The sequence below is a fragment of the Salvelinus sp. IW2-2015 genome, linkage group LG28 (assembly GCF_002910315.2).
Source record: "Salvelinus sp. IW2-2015 linkage group LG28, ASM291031v2, whole genome shotgun sequence".
Taxonomy (NCBI): Eukaryota; Metazoa; Chordata; class Actinopteri; order Salmoniformes; family Salmonidae; genus Salvelinus; species Salvelinus sp. IW2-2015.
In genome coordinates this window covers 650,212-668,930 of record NC_036868.1, presented here as the reverse complement: position 1 = coordinate 668,930, position 18,719 = coordinate 650,212, and the positions used below count along the sequence as shown (strand labels likewise).

Sequence of the window (18,719 nt, the reverse complement as noted above, 5' to 3'; positions counted from 1 at the left end):
GTTTCAGTAAGCTAGTTGTAGTAAGTAGTGTATTGAAGTATTCATTGAAGAGTGATATGCTGAGAGTAGTTGTTTAGAGAACTTGTCACACATCAAGAAATTAATTTCAGTAGAGAGTTAGTTTGGTTAGAGTCGTTGTCAGTAGAACAGTTTACGCGAGCTTATATGTGTAAGGAAGTGTCAAGTTTGGTTTAGAGTATGTTTCCAGAGTCTTGCTTAAGTAGTGTGTTAAGTAAGTTTCATACGTTGCTTAAGATTGAGTATGTCTGTAGAAGAAGTGTGTTAAAGAGTTGCAGTAAGTTTATCATAAGGAGTTCGTCAGTAGGAGTATAATGTGTTAAAGTAGTGTCATCAGTACAAGCAAGTATTGTCGATACTGTAGAGTCTGAGAATAGTCTACCTGCACGATGTTGTCAGTAAATGATGTAAGAGATGTACAGATTGTCGCATTAAGTTTCATAAAGGTGAGTGTTAGTAAGAGTAATGTTAGAGAGTATTATGTCAGTAGAGGAAGTTATTATATAGAGTAATTTCCAAAATCACGCCACTTCTTCAAAGAAAACTGAATCCACTAAGAGTGTACTCACAGAGCTTTTGCCCTAAAGCTATTTACAACTCAAAACGAGCACCGCAGACAGCAGCACAGAACTACCCTGCACACAAATAATCGCGCGTGCCTCATCGGCCCGCACACAACAGCACACTAACACCATGACACATCAGCTCAGCTACGACAGATGCGAACGAATCACACCACAGGCACGCAAAAGGAAGCCTGGCCAGCGGTATAACGCGATATCCGTTTCTATTGCACGAATCATCGACCACACATATCCACTCACACAGTTCGCTACACACAACACACACACACACGACAGCGACACACACCTATCGAGAATAAGGGCACCTTCGCGACAGACGTAACCAACCAGCGGAATCACAATAAGTCCATGCAAGTGACACTAACAACAGTAGCATCAGGCAAAAACACGCTAAATAGAGCGTCAGTTGCTGCATGGTTGTGATTTCAGGAATCTGTGTTGGTGGCTTCTATTGGGTCTCCGTAGCTCTCCTCTCAATCCTGTATGGTAGGACGTTCTGGCGGCACATAGACTCGCTTTGGCAACACAGCGACGGATTTGATTTCTTCTCTGCATCCTATTTGCTTACAAATTTTCAGAGACCCACGCAACTAAATTCTTTGTGAACAGGATACTCACGATAGTTAGCGTATGAAGATTGAAATACGGAGGTAAGTAACTGGGAATGCGCTGAGACTGCATGATTACCATGTGACCCTGCGGCGTCGTGTGTAAGAGATATTCATAGTTCCAGTTCACAAGTGCATGTAGAAGTAGGATTTGCTGCTAGAGACATGGATTATATTGATGAACGCAACATGACGTTTGGCACATGGGAGTCGTACATTCTCAGGGTAATTCAGATTATTACGCCTAATCCCGGGAACAGCCCTAACCAGAACTATTCCAAACTACGCATGTATGGGCCGTCAGGTAATTGGGTGTTATCAATAATGTATTTGGTAGCTTTGGATTTCCTCATGCTTTCCATAAGACTTCCAAGTACACATAGCTCTTTGTGGTGTTTTTTTTGTTGTTGTTTGTGTTTTTTTTTTAATTGTTTGTTATTTGTTTTTACGTGTATTTTTGTTTTTGTTGTTTTTTTGTTTTTTGTTTGTGTTTCTTTGTTGGTTTGTTTGGTTGTTGTAGTACTATACCAAACATATATACATACAGGTAACTGCCAAAATAAAGGACACACCAACATTAATTGTCCTACTAGGGCGTTGGGCCACCACCTGCCAGAACAGCTTCAATACACCTTGGCATTTATTCTACAAGAGTCTGGAACTCTATTGGAGTGATGTGACACAATTCTTCCACGAGAAATRCCATAATTTGGTGTTTTGTTGATGGTGTTTGAAAACGCTGTCTCAGGCTCCGCTCCAGAGTCTCCCATAAGTGTTCAATTGGGTTGAGATCTGGTGACTGAGACGGCCATGGCATATTGGCTTTACATCGTTTTCATGCTCATTAAATCATTCAGTGACCACTGTACCCTTTGGATTGGGGAATTTCCATCCTATGAGGGCATAGCCATGATAGACAAAATAATGCCCTGCCTGGCATTTTATACATGGCCCTATGCATGATGGGATGTTAATTGCCATTGGAACACAGGAGTGATGGTTGCTGATAATGGACCTCTGTACGCCTATGTAGATATTCCATAAAAAAATATGCTGTTTCCAGCTACAATAGTCATTTACAACATTAACAATGTGTACACTGTATTTCTGATCAATTTGATGTTATTTTAAAGGACCTTTTTTTTTTTTTTTTTTTCAAAAACAAGGACATTTCTAAGTGACCCCAAACTTTTGAACTGTAGTGTATATTTTTTTAATTGTATAATGTCGATTAATCATGACATTTTGAAAAATTATAATAACATTCCACCCATGAGGCCACTAGAGGGAGATTTAGTCATTTGAGTGCAGGAAAGGGACACTACTTAACTGAGGAACCACACCTGTGTGGAAGCCCCTGCATTCAATATACTTTGTATCCCTCATATACTGAAGTGTTTCCATTATTTTGGCAGTTACCTGAATATACACACGTACAGTACATGCATACATACAGTGCATTCGGAAAGTATTCAGACCCCTTGACTTTTTCCACATTTTGTTACAGCCTTATTCTAAAATGGATGAAATTGTTTTTTTCCCTTATCAATCTACACGAAATTCCCCCAAATGACAAAGCAAAAGCAAGTTTTAATTTTTTTCACAAAAAATAAAGAAAATWAAATTGAAATATCACATTTCCATAAGTATTCAGACCCTTTACTCAGTACCTTGTTGAAGCACCTTTGGCAGCGATTACAGCCTCAAGTCTTCTTGGGTATGACGCTACAAGCATGGCACACCTGTATTTGGGGAGTTTCTCCCATTTTTATCTGCAGATCCTCTCAAGCTCTGTCAGGGATGTTCGATCAGGTTCAAGTCCGGGATCTGGCTGGGCACTCAAGGACATTCAAAGACTTGTCCCGAAGCCAGTCATGCATTGTCTTGGCTGTGTGCTTAGGGTCATTATCTTGTTGGAAGGTGAACCTTCGCCCCAGTCTGATGTCCTGAGCACTCTGGAGCAGGTTTTCATCAAGGGTCTCTCTGTACTTTGCTTCATTAATCTTTCCCTCGATCCTGACTAGGTCCCTGCTGCTGAAAAATTTCCCCACAGCATGATACTGCCACCACCATGGTTCACCGTAGGGATGGTGCCAGGTTTCCTCCAGACGTGAATCTTGGCATTCAAGCGGGCTGTCATGTGCCTTTGCTAAAAATGATAAAATCCTGTTTTCGCTTTGTCATTATGGGGTATTGTGTTCAGATTGATGAGGGAAAAAAACAATTTAATACATTTTAGAATAAGGCTGTAATGTAATAAAATGTGGAAAAAGTCAAGGGGTCTGAGTGCTTTCCGAATGCACCGTAAATACATAATACAGTACATGTTCTACATTTGTGTTTGTGACGTTTCGTTGCCCTTTCCATTTCTGTGTGTGTGTATGTATGTAATGCATGCAAGCTAAGGCTGTGAGGAATGCATCTGCGTACATCGTCTTGGAGAGACAACTATGGGAGCTGTCCAGTGGAGGGCCGCGATGTCCTGTCCCTCTCCTCCCCCACCAATACTACCTTTATTAACATGTCCCTCTCCTCCTCCACCACTGCAGCGCGAGTGTGCGCGTGTGTCCTGATGCCCCCTCCTCACACTTACAGCCTACGAGTCGTGTCTCGCTCTGGCGTGCCCCACCGAATACTAGCGGGCTTGAACTGTCAGCGTCTCCTCGCTGTGCCAGGCCGGGCTACAGCGCGAGTGTGTGCGGTGCGTGCCTGCGGGGCACGCAGGGCGTGACAGGTTGTGTGTGTTCCCTTTCTCCTCTCCGTGTGCCACCTACATTTTCGCGTGGCGTGCGCGCTACACCCCAATGTCGCCTGGCCTCCTCCACTAACCGACCCCAGACGTGTCCTTCCTCTTCACCATCCACCTAACTGTGTCCTAGCTCTCCTCCTCACCACTACACGGCCCACAGGTGTGCGCGTGTGTCGTTCCGCACTACCATCTTACATGTCCCTCTCTCCATCCACCACTCGCCGGGGGCGGCGGGAGGCGGGGCCGTGGGGGGGCCGGGGCGGCCCCCGCCACCCAACATTTGTCTCTCCTCCTCCACCCTACCACCCTAACACTGTCCCTCTCTGCTCCCCTACCCCAAATGTCTGTCTCCTCCACACTACACACCCAGAGTGTTCTCCTCCTCCACCACTACCACCACCTGTCCCTCTGGTGCGGCGGGGGAGGTAGCGGACTATAACATGTCTGTCCCTCTCTCCTCCAACCACTCCCGCCGTAGACATGTCCCTGTTCGTCCTCACGACCGACTACCTCCTGAATGTTCCCTCTTCCTCCTGCCACCACTGACCCACAACATGTCCCTTTTCTCGTGGCTATAAACATGTGGCTGTCCCTCCCTCTCCAGCGTGACCACCGTGATGTGTGCTCTCTCCCCGTGCGTGTGTGTCCCCTCTCCGGTGGTTACTCACGGGGGCCTAACGTGGTCCTGTCGCGTCTCTGCCTTGTCAACCGTAGGCTACCGATTGCCGAAACAGTTGCTGTGCTCTCCTCCAACTGACGCACCCGAGTGGTCGCTGTGTGCGGCTGTGTCCGAGTCGCCGTAGCTCCACCAAATGTCCCTCTCTCCCCACTACAGGGTATACATGTGCTGTGCCTCTCGTTCCTCCACCCTACACCCTAACATGTCTCTCCTCCTGCCACACTAGCACGCCTACATGTTCCTCTCGCGTCAGCTCCACCGATACGCACGCCAAATGTCCTGTCCCTTCCCCTGCACCATACGCAGAAATGGTCCCTCTCTCTCCACATACACTGATAATGTCCATGTCTCTCCGTCTCAGTCCAGACTAACACGCCGCATGTTCCTCATCTGCGGTCCACCATACCCTGATCATCTCTAACTGTCCTCTCCTCCCCCCACCGCAACTACCACTAAACAGCTTCCCTCTCCTCCACCACTACACCCAACATGTCGTTCCTCTCCACCACTACCACCCAACAATGTCCCTCTCTCCTCCACCACTTCACCCAATGCTCCCTCTCCTCCTCCACCACTACCACCTAAACTGTCCCTTCCTCCTCCCAGCTACCACCCTACATGTCTGTCCTCGTCCTCTCCACCACTACCCCACATGTCTCTCTCCTCCCACTGCCCCCACAGTACCGTCCTCTCTACATTCACACTGACCTTGGGCTGAGACATGTCGCCTCTCTCCGTCAGCCGACTACCAGCCTTACATGTTCCTCTCCTCTACACCACTACCCCCCCGAGTTGTGCGTGTCGGTGCTCACCACTCATGTACAGTGCGCGGCGTCTCTCGCGTGGCCACCGGGACTGAGGCCCCCAACAATGCCCTCTCTTCCTCCACCACTACCCCACCAATGTCCCTCTCCTCGCGTCCACAGCCACACGAGCATGTCCTCTCCTGCTCACCTACCCCTTAACATGTCCCTTCCTCGCTCACCACTACCACCCAACATGTCCTCTCTCCTCCACCACACACTCCCCAACATGTCCTCTCCTCCCCACCACTACCACCGTATAACATGTCCTGTCCCTCTCTCCTCCACCACTCACCCCTGTCCCTCTCTCCTCCACACTACCAACTAGCACATGTCCTCTCCTCCTCCACACTACATCTAACTGTCACTGTCCTCTGCCTCCGCTCGAGCGCGAGCGTACGACTATAGACGTTGGTGCGCTGGTCCTCGTCGCGTCCCGCCATACCACTTACATGTCCTGTCCTCTGCCTCCTCGACACTACCACCAACATGTCCCTCTCCTCCTCCACCACTACCACCCTAACATGTCCTGTCCCTCTCCTCCTCCACCACTACCATCCTAACATGTCCCTCTCCTCCTCCACCACTTCCAACCAAACATGTCCTGTCCCTCTCCACCATTACCACCCCAGCATGTCCCTCTCCTCCTCCACCACTACCACCCTAAGATGAATCCAACAATCCCTAGTCCTCTTCTCCCTCCCCATCAACTATACCATTATACTCTCCAGTCAACCACACAGCTATAGGATGATGATGACTTTATTCAGTATGTTTTTTGTCCTGTCATTCAATACTAAAATGTTTTTGCAATTCCCAAAGCATAAACACTATTGGTAGAAAGATTGTAGTTTAATTGTCTATTTGCACATTCACATATATATATATACATATATATTGTTCGTTTTTGGTATGGTATGCCTTTAACACACATCCTTCAACTTATTTATCTAATATATGTGCCGGTAAGTGTTATCCACACACCGATACTATAATAATGATGGCGTTCTGCTGGTGAGGTCAGTGCCAGTTTACTCCCAGTGTCTGTCAATCATCGAATGACGTCACCTATCCATAGCGTTTCCGGTGTGGGTAGGCGGGTACTCCATAGTCCCCGGTCTGGATTCTTTTGGAAGGTAGGGAGAGACAAGGCTGGACACGAATTTTGCCATATTACGCTCAATAGTGAGAGACACCAGCTAGCTACTAGTAGAAGCTAGTAAGAAAAAGGGATTCATCTACGAAAAGACAGCCACTCCCCAATTTTGGTGGACATACCTCTATTTAGCAGTGTTGAAGAACATATATCGGGCATGCGAGCGAGTAGATAATCCGAAGGAGAGAATGGACGACCGGTCAACCTGAGATTCGACTGGGGGAAACCCGACATCCCATTTTCTAGGTAGAAAGTACAGATTTGTCGGGATTAAAGCAAATGGGACGCACTGGGCCTCGAGTCTGAGTGAAGGGAACACAGTGGCGACGCTAAAAACAAAGCATTTTCTATACAACATGTCGGTCTTATTTTTTTAGCTAGCTAGCTACTAGTACACGTCTAGATAGCAAGTTGGAGACTCGGACTTCAGTGCTCCAATATTGGCCAAATACGTATTTTCGGTTGCGCTTGAAGGGGGCAGGGTTAGCTTGATTTCTTCTCCCATACTAACTCGGGGAGCGATTCTTCGGCGAAGGGAGTGGTAGCTAATTGATAGAAAAATGTCAGCGAAGGTGCGCCTGAAGAAGTTGGAGCAATTGCTAGTGGACGGAACTCCAAATAATGCAAGTTCACTGAGCGTCGAGACCCTTCTGGATATATTGATATGTTTGTACAACGAATGCAGCAACTCTCCTTTAAAACGGGAGAAGCACGTGACAGACTTTCTGGAATGGGGTAAGTTAAATTGTTAGATTTGATAACAAGTTATATGACAGTACGAGCGATCACAGCCCGTGCAATCTATGTGCAATGATCCATTACTTGTAATCCTAGCTATGCTAGGTATGTACAGTAGACAGATAGCTAGCTAACTAGCTGACTAGTTCACCCCATTTCTGAAAATGGGATGGCCTAGTAACGTTAGTCAATCATTTGGAACAATGAAATGACAGCAAACAGCAACATTTCCATTAATCAATTCTAAAGTTATTAGCCTACCTACTTATATTACAAGTAATGATACCTTGTGCATATACTTTGTGGAATAACCAATACCTTCATTACAATTCCTTGTTCTTGAAATCTCTTAACACTAAACAGTGGTTTCTGAACTGTTGCCTGGTTAATATTCTCTTACAGAGGTGAATGTACTGTTTATTGGACTATCTACTGTGACTCAGTGCTTGGACTCAGATTACAAACAGTGCGCAACTCAAAAAGATTGTGTTTGTTAAAGAAACCAGTTGCCTATTTTTGTCATTTCTTCTGTCCTATCAGGTATTGTTTACTTTTTGCTTGTCAGAGCTGTTATACAAATGTAACCATCTCCAGGTTGAGCCTAAGGACTGGTGTTTAGAATCAGGTGATGAGGCTCATAACCTTAGGTTTATACTTTCCAGGTCGAGGTTAATGGAGGACTGTTCCAATTTGAGGCTAAAGTTATTAATTTAGCCTACTAGGCTGCTTGTTATTCTTCAGAATGAATAATAAGCAACCTTTTTTTGTGTGCCAGAATTCCTCACGTTTTATATCAGGACATAACTTGTGAAACAGTCTTTACTATTATGCACCATGGCTCACCTAGGCTGCTCACAGTACCTCCCCACAATCTGCTCCAATCCAGACACGTAGTCCAACCTGGCCTTTGGGCTGCAGTCATCCAACACAATGAGAGGATTCTCTTCCCTGGGCATTTCATTGACGTCAGTAATGAGATTACACCCCAGTGTGTCTGCTCCCGAAAAGATGTAGGGCGGCAGGTAGTCTTACGGTTAAGAGCATTGGTCCAGTAACCGAAAGGTCGCTGGTTTCGAATCCCCGATCTGACTAGGTGAAAATCTCTCGTTGTGCCCTTGAGCAAGGCACTTACCCCTAATTGCTCCTGTAAATTGCTCTGAGTAAGAGCATCTGCAAAATTACTATAATGTAAGACTGTTGCTGTCCTCGGAGCTATCATCAGCAGGTGCCACAACTCGGTTTTGACTGTCCAAGACCAATTCTCCTCTAGCCTGAACAACACATTTACCTGCCTGACCTCTGGGCTCGTTTGGTTCAGCCTTGGCCTGTGTGTGAATGGTCCAGCCTTGGCCTGTGTGTGAATGGTCCTTTGGGAACTCAACCAGGACTGCTAAATGACACTGTAGCATAATGAACAGTTCCCAAAGCCCTACACATGATTTGTGACAGGCAGGTCCATGAGACTGATCTGTGTCTGTGGTTTTGGTTTGATCCAACACATCAGGGTTGTGTTCAGTCCACACACAATGGGTAAAAGTGTTTTCAAATGGGGAGGTAGGCTAGCTTACTAGCCTACTCAAAGTTGTCCTAGAAAAATACTTATTTTAGTTTTCTGTAGCAAATGTTTTGCCCACGTCTTGTCCTACTTAACACAAACCATGAAGATTCTACTCTGTCAAAAGGAGGCTGTCATCTGCCCAACAGGCTAAATAGCTTAGTGGAGGTTTGTGGTTTTTCAGTCCTCCCATCCTTTTACACCGCCATGTTAAGAAAAGTGTATTGGACCTTTGATATCCACCAAGGTTCATATATTTATTACTCTGGCACTGACAAAGCAAAGTTGGATCTCAGCAAATACATTGGTCAAGGGCTGGGAGTCTAGCTAGTTCACTGAAGAGCAGCGGTGTGATCTGCCCCTCATTATCAGTGACAGACATATTGACCGCGCCTCACACTCTAATATTGACCAGTGCAGCAAGTTCACACTGTAACCTTCTGGCAGAATTTACTTAACACTGTAACCTTCTGGCAGAATTTACTTCACACTGTAACCTTCTGGCAGAATTTACTTCACACTGTAACCTTCTGGCAGAATTTACTTCACACTGTAACCTTCTGGCAGAATCTACTCCACTCCCCTAATTCCAGTGGCCACATCACATATTTAGCCTGAAAGTCCCCTTGAAGAATTGCTGAATAGCAGATGTTGATGAATTGCAGTTTGCTTCACCAACAATTTTCTTTTGAAATTCAGGTCTTGTGAATGTTCTGCGTTCAACATATGTACACACTTTACAACCACCAACCTGTGTGTTGTATATCGATGGTGTTATTAAGTTGATATGCTTGAAGTGGCCTTCTCCCATTAGTATACCCAAGGAGAGCCCAGATTCCTGTGCACCTGTGCAGCAAGAACTGTTAGCTGAGTGAATTAGCTGCCAAGGRCAGTGGGAGAAGGAGACTGCTGTGCAGGTGTTTATTGCCCCACTGCCACTCGGACAAGAGGGCTATTTCAGCCAACTCCATGGAGGATAAGACGGTATAAAAATATTAATTACTATTTGCAGTCAGTGGTGAGTATCAGCATAGGATTCTGCTGCGACTTGATTTCCAGCAAGCACCCTTGGGAGCGGCGCTAGTGTATCTTTGCCAGTTCCAAACCTGGGCTGGGCGGTAAGCTTATACCGTATTTTACTATATAAAGCGTATTGATACACGGACCGGTTGATGCACAGCATTTCAATGTTTGGTATGTTAAATGTGATACGCCCCTCCGCTGTGTGTAACGTCCATTTAAAAAATATAGTTTACTCCGCTACCTGATTCGTCGCTCTCACTCTCTCTCGCTAAGCCCCGCCTCCTGTCACTCAAGCAGTGTCGTTGTTGCTTGACCACGAAACCACTTGCAGTTGTCTTCAGTCTGCATAGTCAATGCAGCAGATGCAGAAAGATGTTGCCGACAAAAGTTGCTGCTTTACACTTTGCTTCCTAATATAAATCCACAAGCGTTCTATAATTACACTATTAGTTTGTGTATCTTACTGTCTGAAAGCATCTAGTTTGTCTTTGCTAAGCAAGTTGTGGCTAAATGAAATAGTTTTAGCTGCTAATGCTAATAGCTAATCAGCTGGCTAGCTAATAAATGTACTGAGTCGTAGCAAACGTAGCTAGCTAATACAGCATGATACCATTGCTGGTGTAGGCCTCAATCATCATGTTGTCTGTGCAAGTATATTCTAAATCAGAGAGGAATAGGCAAAGCATGAATATGTTAGCTACATGAAGTAAAATAATAKATTTTAGGAAGAAGACTAAAGGGTCCCCTGGGAAACACTGACCAAAACGTTGGTTCCTACTAGTCCTGGCTGATTATTTTCTCCAATTTATGGGCGATTATCTTTCTGTCTACACTGAACAAAAATGTAAACGCAATATGCAACAATTTAAACGTTTTTACTGAGTTACAGTTCATGTCAGGAAATCAGTCAATTGAAATAAATTCATTAGGGCCTAATCTATGGATGTCATATGACTAGGAATACAGATATGCATCTGTTGATCACAGATACCTTAAAAAAAAAGGTATGGGCGTGGATCAGAAAAACAGTTTGTATCTGGTGTGACCACAATTTGCCTSATGCAGTGCGACACATCTCCTTCACAGTTGATCAGGCTGTTGATATTGGCCTGTGGAATGTTGTCTCACACCCCTTCAATGGCTGTGCAAAGTTGCTGGATATTGGCTGTAACTGGAACACGCTGTCGCACGCATCTAACCAGAGCATCCCAAACATGCTCATTGAATGACATGTCTGAGTATGTAGGCCATGGAAGAATTGGGACATTTTCAGCTTCCAGGAATTATGTACAGATCCTTGTGACATGGGGCCGTGCATTATCATGCTAAAATATGAGGTGATGGCGGCGGGTGAATGGCACGACAATGAGCCTTGTCACAGTATCTCTGTGCATTCAAACTGCCATCGATAAAATAKAATTGTGTTTGTTGTCCGTAGCTTATGCCTGCCCATATCATAACCCACTGCCACCATGGGGCACTTTGTGCAGAAATTCTTCGCTTGTGCAAACCCACAGTTTCATCAGCTCTCCGGGTGGCTGGTCTCAGACGATCCCGCAGGTGAAGAAGCCGGATGTGGAGGTCCTGGGCTTGCGTGGGTACACGTTGTGAGGCTGTTTGGACGTACTGCCAAATAATCAAAAATTACACTGGAGGCGGCTTATGGTAGAGAAATGAACATTCAATTATCTGACCATAGCTCTGGTGGACATTCCAGCAGTCAGCATACCAATTGCATGCTCCCTCAACTTGAGACATCTGTGGCATTGTGTTGTGACAAACTGCATATTTTAGTGGTATTTTCTTGACCCCAGCACAAGGTGCACCTTTGTAATAATCACCCTGTTTAATCAGCTTCTTGATATGCCACACGTCATTTGAATGGGTTATCTTGGCAAAAGAGAAATGCTCACTAACAGATGTAAACAAATTTGTGCACAACATTTTTGAGAAAATGTAGCTTTTTGTGCGTATGGAACATTTCTGGGATCTTTTATTTRGGCTCATGAAACATGGGACTGTCACTTTACATAAGTCTTTCACAATCACCACTAATAATTGTATTATTTTATCAAAATAGTTTAACCTGCTTTTTTTGCAATCATCAGTGATCTGGCTTTCAAGGCAGTCTATTAAAATGCACTTTTTGTTACAAATGTAACCAGAACCATGTATAATGTGTATTCACTAATAATGACTCACTTTTTGTAGGAGGCATTATAGAAAATGGGTTGTGCTTAAGAGATCTCATAAACAATCTCTTAAGCACAACCCAACATGCTAGTGAGTAGCGAGCTAGTCTTTATATTTTAAGTCTAGCAAACTTGGAACTATTTGCTAACTAACAAGGTAGAGCAGTTGAATTGTACACACCCTTCTGTCCGTCTCCAACTGTTTGAACAGCGTGTTAGCCTGTCCACTTTGTTCAGATGTTGAAATCAAGTGACCTACCTTATTTCAGAATGAGAATGAGTTGCCCATTCCTTATATAATAGTTTTTTTATATGCTCATTGCACATTTATACAACAGACTAGACAGCTAGTTTAACAGTCTTTGGCTAAAAAGCTGCTAGCGGTATGTGGTATCGCAATGCTGAGCTCGTCAAACTGAGCATACATTTTCCAGAATCAATGCTCTCATTTTTAGTAGGTTCTGCTCTTCCTGCAATTTGAGGAGTTGAGACACAAAATGGGTACAGTTAGTTAGTTCACCAGAGTCATATGAACTCGTGGATACCATTTTTATGTCTGTGTCCAGTATGAAGGAAGTTAGAGGTAGTTTTGCTAGCCAATGCTAAGTAACATTAATGCAGTGACTGGAAGTCTATAGGTATCTGGTAGTATGCTACGCGGTAGTGTGGAAATAATCTAAAATGAGTGCTGAAAATGGATAAATGCTGATTTATTTTTGGTTTAAATTTGATTTAAAAAGTATAAAACAATCAGAATGGAGAAAGACCCATTGAAATCACCTAGAATGTGGGTTGCCACCCCTAGGATCACTCACTACTCCTAAAGCAAATCTAGAACTTGTATTATTCAGAAACTAAAAATACCGGCAAAAATATTGTGAAATGATAATGGCCATATTCCCTTTTACCGCTGCGTCTCCTCTTGTGCATCCTCACTCTCACACAAAATAASCATCACCTTTTTATTTAAATTTAAATGTAATAATTTTACCCCCTTTTCTCCCCAATTTCGTGGTATCCAATCGCTAGTAATTACTATCTTGTCTCATCGCTACAACTCCCGTACGGGCTCGGGAGAGACGAAGGTCGAAAGCCATGCGTCCTCCGAAACACAACCCAACCAAGCCGCACTGCTTCTTAACACAGCGCYCCTCCAACCCGGAAGCCAGCCGCACCAATGTGTCGGAGGAAACACCGTGCACCTGGCTCCCTTGGTTAGCGCGCACTGCGCCCGGCCTGCCACAGGAGTCGCTGGTGCGCGATGAGACAAGGATATCCCTACCGGCCAAACTCTCCCTAACCCGGACGACGCTAGGCCAATTGTGCGTCACCCCACGGACCTCCCGGTTGCGGCCGGCTCCGACAGAGCCTGGGCACGAACCCAGAGTCTCTGGTGGCACAGCTAGCGCTGCGATGCAGTGCCCTAGACCACTGCGCCACCCATTTTATTTAAACTAGGGTTGTTTTTAATTTGGGCATAGGCCAACATAATAGTCGGTGATTGCCTTCTGAAAATCATGATTGCACTACACATCCTGAGTTTCTCATTCTTAGTCCCCCTTCTGTGGAACAGCTGCTCCCTACAGCCCTTTACACTCTGGAAGGGTTACTACTGTTTACATTGCATCAACATCTATACATCCATACAACATAATAATATCATAATAATAATAACTAATACATAACAATAACTAATAACAATAATAACACAATAATAATAATAATAATAATATGCCTCCATGTTAGACTGCCATTAACCGTACTTGCCTCACCCACTTTCAGAATACCTTTACTTTTATAAGCCTCAATTCAATCAAGATATTGTGTAACGCGTGCTGTTTTCCCCTTTTTTTTTAATGATACGTTAAATATTGTGACCACACTCGTTGTGGATGTCCTGGGGAGGGGTAGTATTGTTAAGTGTGGTTTCTTGCTTACCTTTCAGAATGCTCCGCTGTGCCAGCATGCCAAGCCAAATGTTAACAGGCCACACCCTCTTACTGCAGCAAATGAATGCTACTCAGAGCCAGGATACGATCATCATTCCTATCAGTTAGTCACTCTGGAACAACTCTCATCATAGACCTAGCCCATGATCATTATTTCATTTGAGGTGCCTATCCATAATGATCCATTTCATACAATGACTTACAACACTGACAAATGTAAGACTTTTGAGGCCCAATCTCAGGGAAATGAAGGTGCTCTTTTCCGCGTCTGCTTCATAATGGTTGAGCTTAGGAGGTCTGTACTGCGTAAGGAATCTGCAGAAAGGGAGGCGGCGACTCCTATTACTGAGGATATGTCTGGTATGTCCTCTGTTCTCCATGTTTAGTTTTTGCTGCCTGACAACTCACATTTGCCCGGCTGGCTCGGTGTGTTTTATTGCATGAGGCATCTTCTCTCCCAGGGCCACCCTGACTCAAAACATACCTCACAAACAGGGCTGTTGCGTCACACGCGTACACCCCACTCTTCACAGGCAGACTGAACAGAGACAGGACGGGGCTTGTCAGGATTCAGGAATGCCTCTCAGAATGGTGGATATTCAAGCGCTAACTCCCATTGATGCAGCTAAACAAGAGGAGTGATGTTACTGGAACAAAGGCAGTGTTTGGAAAGGGATTCCTCTGTCTTTCATTCTTACTTTACGGCCCTGTCTTTTTGCTTACTAATGAGATATTTGGCAAGTTTGAAATGGAATCTTACTTGTTTAGCTAAGGTCTGTTTTGTAAAGTTAATGTCACAGGGGAACAGGAGTCTCCTGGCTTGCAGCCATGGCATGACCATAGAGAATTCCGTTCATTCCTGCTAATATCCTCCCCCAACACCAGACGTGTGGGCGTTCTCCCCTCCTCTGCTCCCAGGCGCTAGGCTGCAGGCATGACACAGATTAGGCCTAGCCGTTTGGCTCCCAAGCATTTCCCTCAAAGCCTTCCTCACAGGCATGAGGCCTCCACAGTGGAAAATGGCTCAGTGTGGTATTAACATCCCCATGCACCTGGATGGGTAATGTAGTTCTGTTGCGATTGTGGCCCTGTTGCCAAGTGATGCTGGTGGGATGATGGGACCTTGCTCAAGGTCACCACGTGCCACACACATTTGGATCCGTCACACCCGGTGCCCCAAAGACATTGATTACCAACGTTTTGGTTTGGCCTCTCAGCTGTTCAACTGGCCCTGTGTGTGACGACTCTGTGTAGCAGTGAGGAATAGTTGCTGAACAGGGTTTTGGCATTCTTTTGGAATTTCACAGTGATAGTTTATTAGTCACAGGGAGGCATATCATTTTCACTGTACCCTGAAATTATAACAGAGCAGGTAAAATGAAAAAGTAAAATAAATAAAAGTTAATTAGACAAAGTAAATATTAATATGTACAGTCGTGTGCGCAGGGTACGAGTCAGTTTGGGAATGTCCATAGGAGGAAGGAAGTGAGAAGTAAATTAAATGGTCATTAAAAATAAATACTATATAAATATTTACGCTGTAAATAAATGTACAATGTGGTGTGGACACAGTTTTTCACATATCTGTTGTAATTTCAGGGCCCACTGTGGATATTCTGACTCTCCAGGGGAGAGACCTTTTATAGTCAATACCCTCTCATTTCTGAATTGAAACACAATGGTCACATGGTGGCAGCTTAAAAACTTAGCTATAAACTTAGCTGTGCCCCATGACTTTTACAGATTTGCTGTTGCACCCTTACATATTTCTACCAAATGTATTGAAAATGTAGGCTGTAGTGCTGAACTATTTAACTGAAATGTTGGTTATTAATAAAGCAAATCTAAAGGGAAACGCTTACAAAGTTCTATCAACTCATCGCCTGCAGTACTCGCGCTTCAAAAACTCTCAACCATTGTCACTCGCCCTTCCAGGATGGCTACAAGACCCTCCCCCTGCCCTCCCTTCGGCAAATCGGATCACGACTCTGTTCCCTTCACTTCCTATAGGCAGATACTCGGGTACTTCCTGTTTAAAGTCTACTCAACGCTGGTCTGACCAATCGGAATCCATGCTTCAAGACTGTTTTTATCACACGTGCTGGGATGTGTTCTGTGTTGCCTCCGAGCTGAGTTATTCCGTCCATAAGGCAATCAAACAGGCAAAACGTCAGTACGGAGACAAAGTGGAGTTGCAATTCAACGGCTCAGATACGAGACGTATGTGGCAGAGACTCCAAACAATCACGTGTTATAAAGGGGAAATCAGCTACGTCGCCGACACTGTCTCGCTCCCGGACAAGCTAAACACCTTCTTCGCCCGCTTTGAGAATAACACGGTGCCGCTGACACAGGCCACCCCCGAGGTCTGTGAGCTCTCGCTCTCCGTGGCTGATGTGAGTAAGACATTTTAAAGCTTGTTAACACCCTCAAGGCTGCCGGCATTCAGAACATGCGCAGACCAGCTGGCTGGAGTGTTTATGGACATATTCAATTTCTCCCTATCCCAGTCTGCTGTCCCCATTTTTTGTTTTAAGATGTCCACCATTGTTTCTGTATCCAAGAAGCGAAGGTACCTGAACTAGAAGCCTGTTTCCATACACCACACAGAGAGACCATTTCCCCCTGAGTGAAAACAGTCCAGTGAGAGATATTGTAATGTTCTGTCAGACCTGTGTAGTCTTTGCTGTTGTGCCACTAACTTGTTTAGACAACTGTGGTGTACATTTACCGAGCACTTTCCTCCACAGCTTTTGGAGTTTGTCACCACGGACCTCCTCTTGGCTACAAAGCTGAAAGAGTCGGCGTATCACATTTCACTTGGTGGTTGAGCTGTTTCCACTAGAGGTCGATCGATTAATCGGAATGGCCGATTTAATTAGGGCCGATTTCGAGTTTTCATAACACTTTTTATCGCCGATTTTAAAAAAATAAATAAAATAAATAAAAAAACGAAGAAAAAAATAAAAATAAAATAAAAATGTATAATAAAATTTAAAAAAATAATAATTTCTTTATATATATAGATTTTTTTACACCTTTATTGAACTAGGCAAGTCAGTTAAGAACACGTTCTTATTTTCAGTGACGGCCTAGGAACGATGTGTTAACTGCCTTGTTCAGGGGCAGAATGACAGATTTTGACCTTGTCAGCTCGGGGATTAGTTTTTGCAACCTTCCGTTTACTATTCCAACCACCTGCCTTGCTTACATTGCACTCCACGAGGAGCCTGCGTGGCAGGCTGACTACCTGTTACGCGAGGGCAGCAAGAAGCCAAGGTTAGTTGCTAGCTAGCATTACACTTATAAAAAACAATCAATCTTCACATTCACTAGTTAACTACACATGGTTGATATTACTAGTTTATCTAGTGTGTCCTGCATTGCATATAATCGATGCGGTGCCTGTTAATTTCTCATCGAATCACAGCCTACTTCGCCAAACAGGTGATGATTTAGCACTGTCGTTGCACCTAACCATAAACATCAATGCCTTTCTTTAAAATCAATACACAAGTATATATTTTTAAACCTGAATATTTAGTTAATATTGCCTGTTAACATGAATTTCTTATAATTAGGGAAATTGTGTCACTTCTCTTGCGTTCCGTGCAAGCAGTCAGTGTATATGCAGCAGTTTGGGCCGCCTGGCTCGTTGCGAACGTCCATTTATTCCTAACAAAGGAATAAAGTCCATTTATTCCTAACAAAGACCGTAAATAATTTGACAGAATTGTACATAATTATGACATAACATTGAAGGTTGTACAATGTAACAGCAATATTTAGACTTAGGGATGCCACCCGTTAGATAAAATACAGAACGCTTCCGTATTTCACTGAAAGAATAAACGTTTTGTTTTCGAAATGATAGTTTCCGGATTCGACCATATTAATGACCAAAGGCTCGTATTTCTGTGTGTTATTATGTTATAATTAAGTCTATGATTTGATATTTGATAGAGCAGTCTGACTGAGCGATGGTAGGCAGCAGCAGGCTCGTAAGCATTCATTCAAACAGCACTTTTGTGCGTTCTGCCAGCAGCTCTTCGCAGTGCTTCAAGCATTGAGCTGTTTATGACTTCAAGCCTATCAACTCCCGAGATTAGGCTGGTGTAACCCATGTGAAATGGCTAGCTAGTTAGCGGGGTGCGTGCTAATAGCGTTTCAATCGGTGACGTCACTCGCTCTGAGACTTGGAGTAGTTGTTCCCCTTGCTCTGCAAGGGCCGCGGCATTTGTGGAGCGATGGGTAACGATGCTTCGAGGGTGGCTGTTGTCGATGTGTTCCTGGTTCGAGCCCAGGTAGGGGCGAGGAGAGGGACGGAAGCTATACTGTTACACTGGCAATACTAAAGTGCCTATAAGAACATCCAATAGTCAAAGGTATATGAAATACAAATGGTATAGAGAGAAATAGTCCTATAATTCCTATAATAACCTCAACCTAAAACTTCTTACATGGGAATATTGAAGACTCATGTTAAAAGGAACCACCAGCTTTCATATGTTCTCATGTTCTGAGCAAGAAATTTAAGCATTAGCTTTTTTACATGGCACATATTGCACTTTTACTTTCTTCTCCAACCCTTTGTTTTTGCATTATTTAAACCAAATTGAACATGTTTCATTTTATTTGAGGCTAAATTGATTTTATTTATGTATT

General features: G+C 44.3%; 1 pseudogene; it reads left to right on the top strand.

Annotated features, from left to right (window-relative positions):
• The first annotated feature begins 6,539 nt into the window (after positions 1-6,539).
• Positions 6,540-18,719, top strand: part of LOC111954050 (serine/threonine-protein kinase MRCK beta-like) — a 122,209-nt pseudogene continuing 110,029 nt past the window's right edge.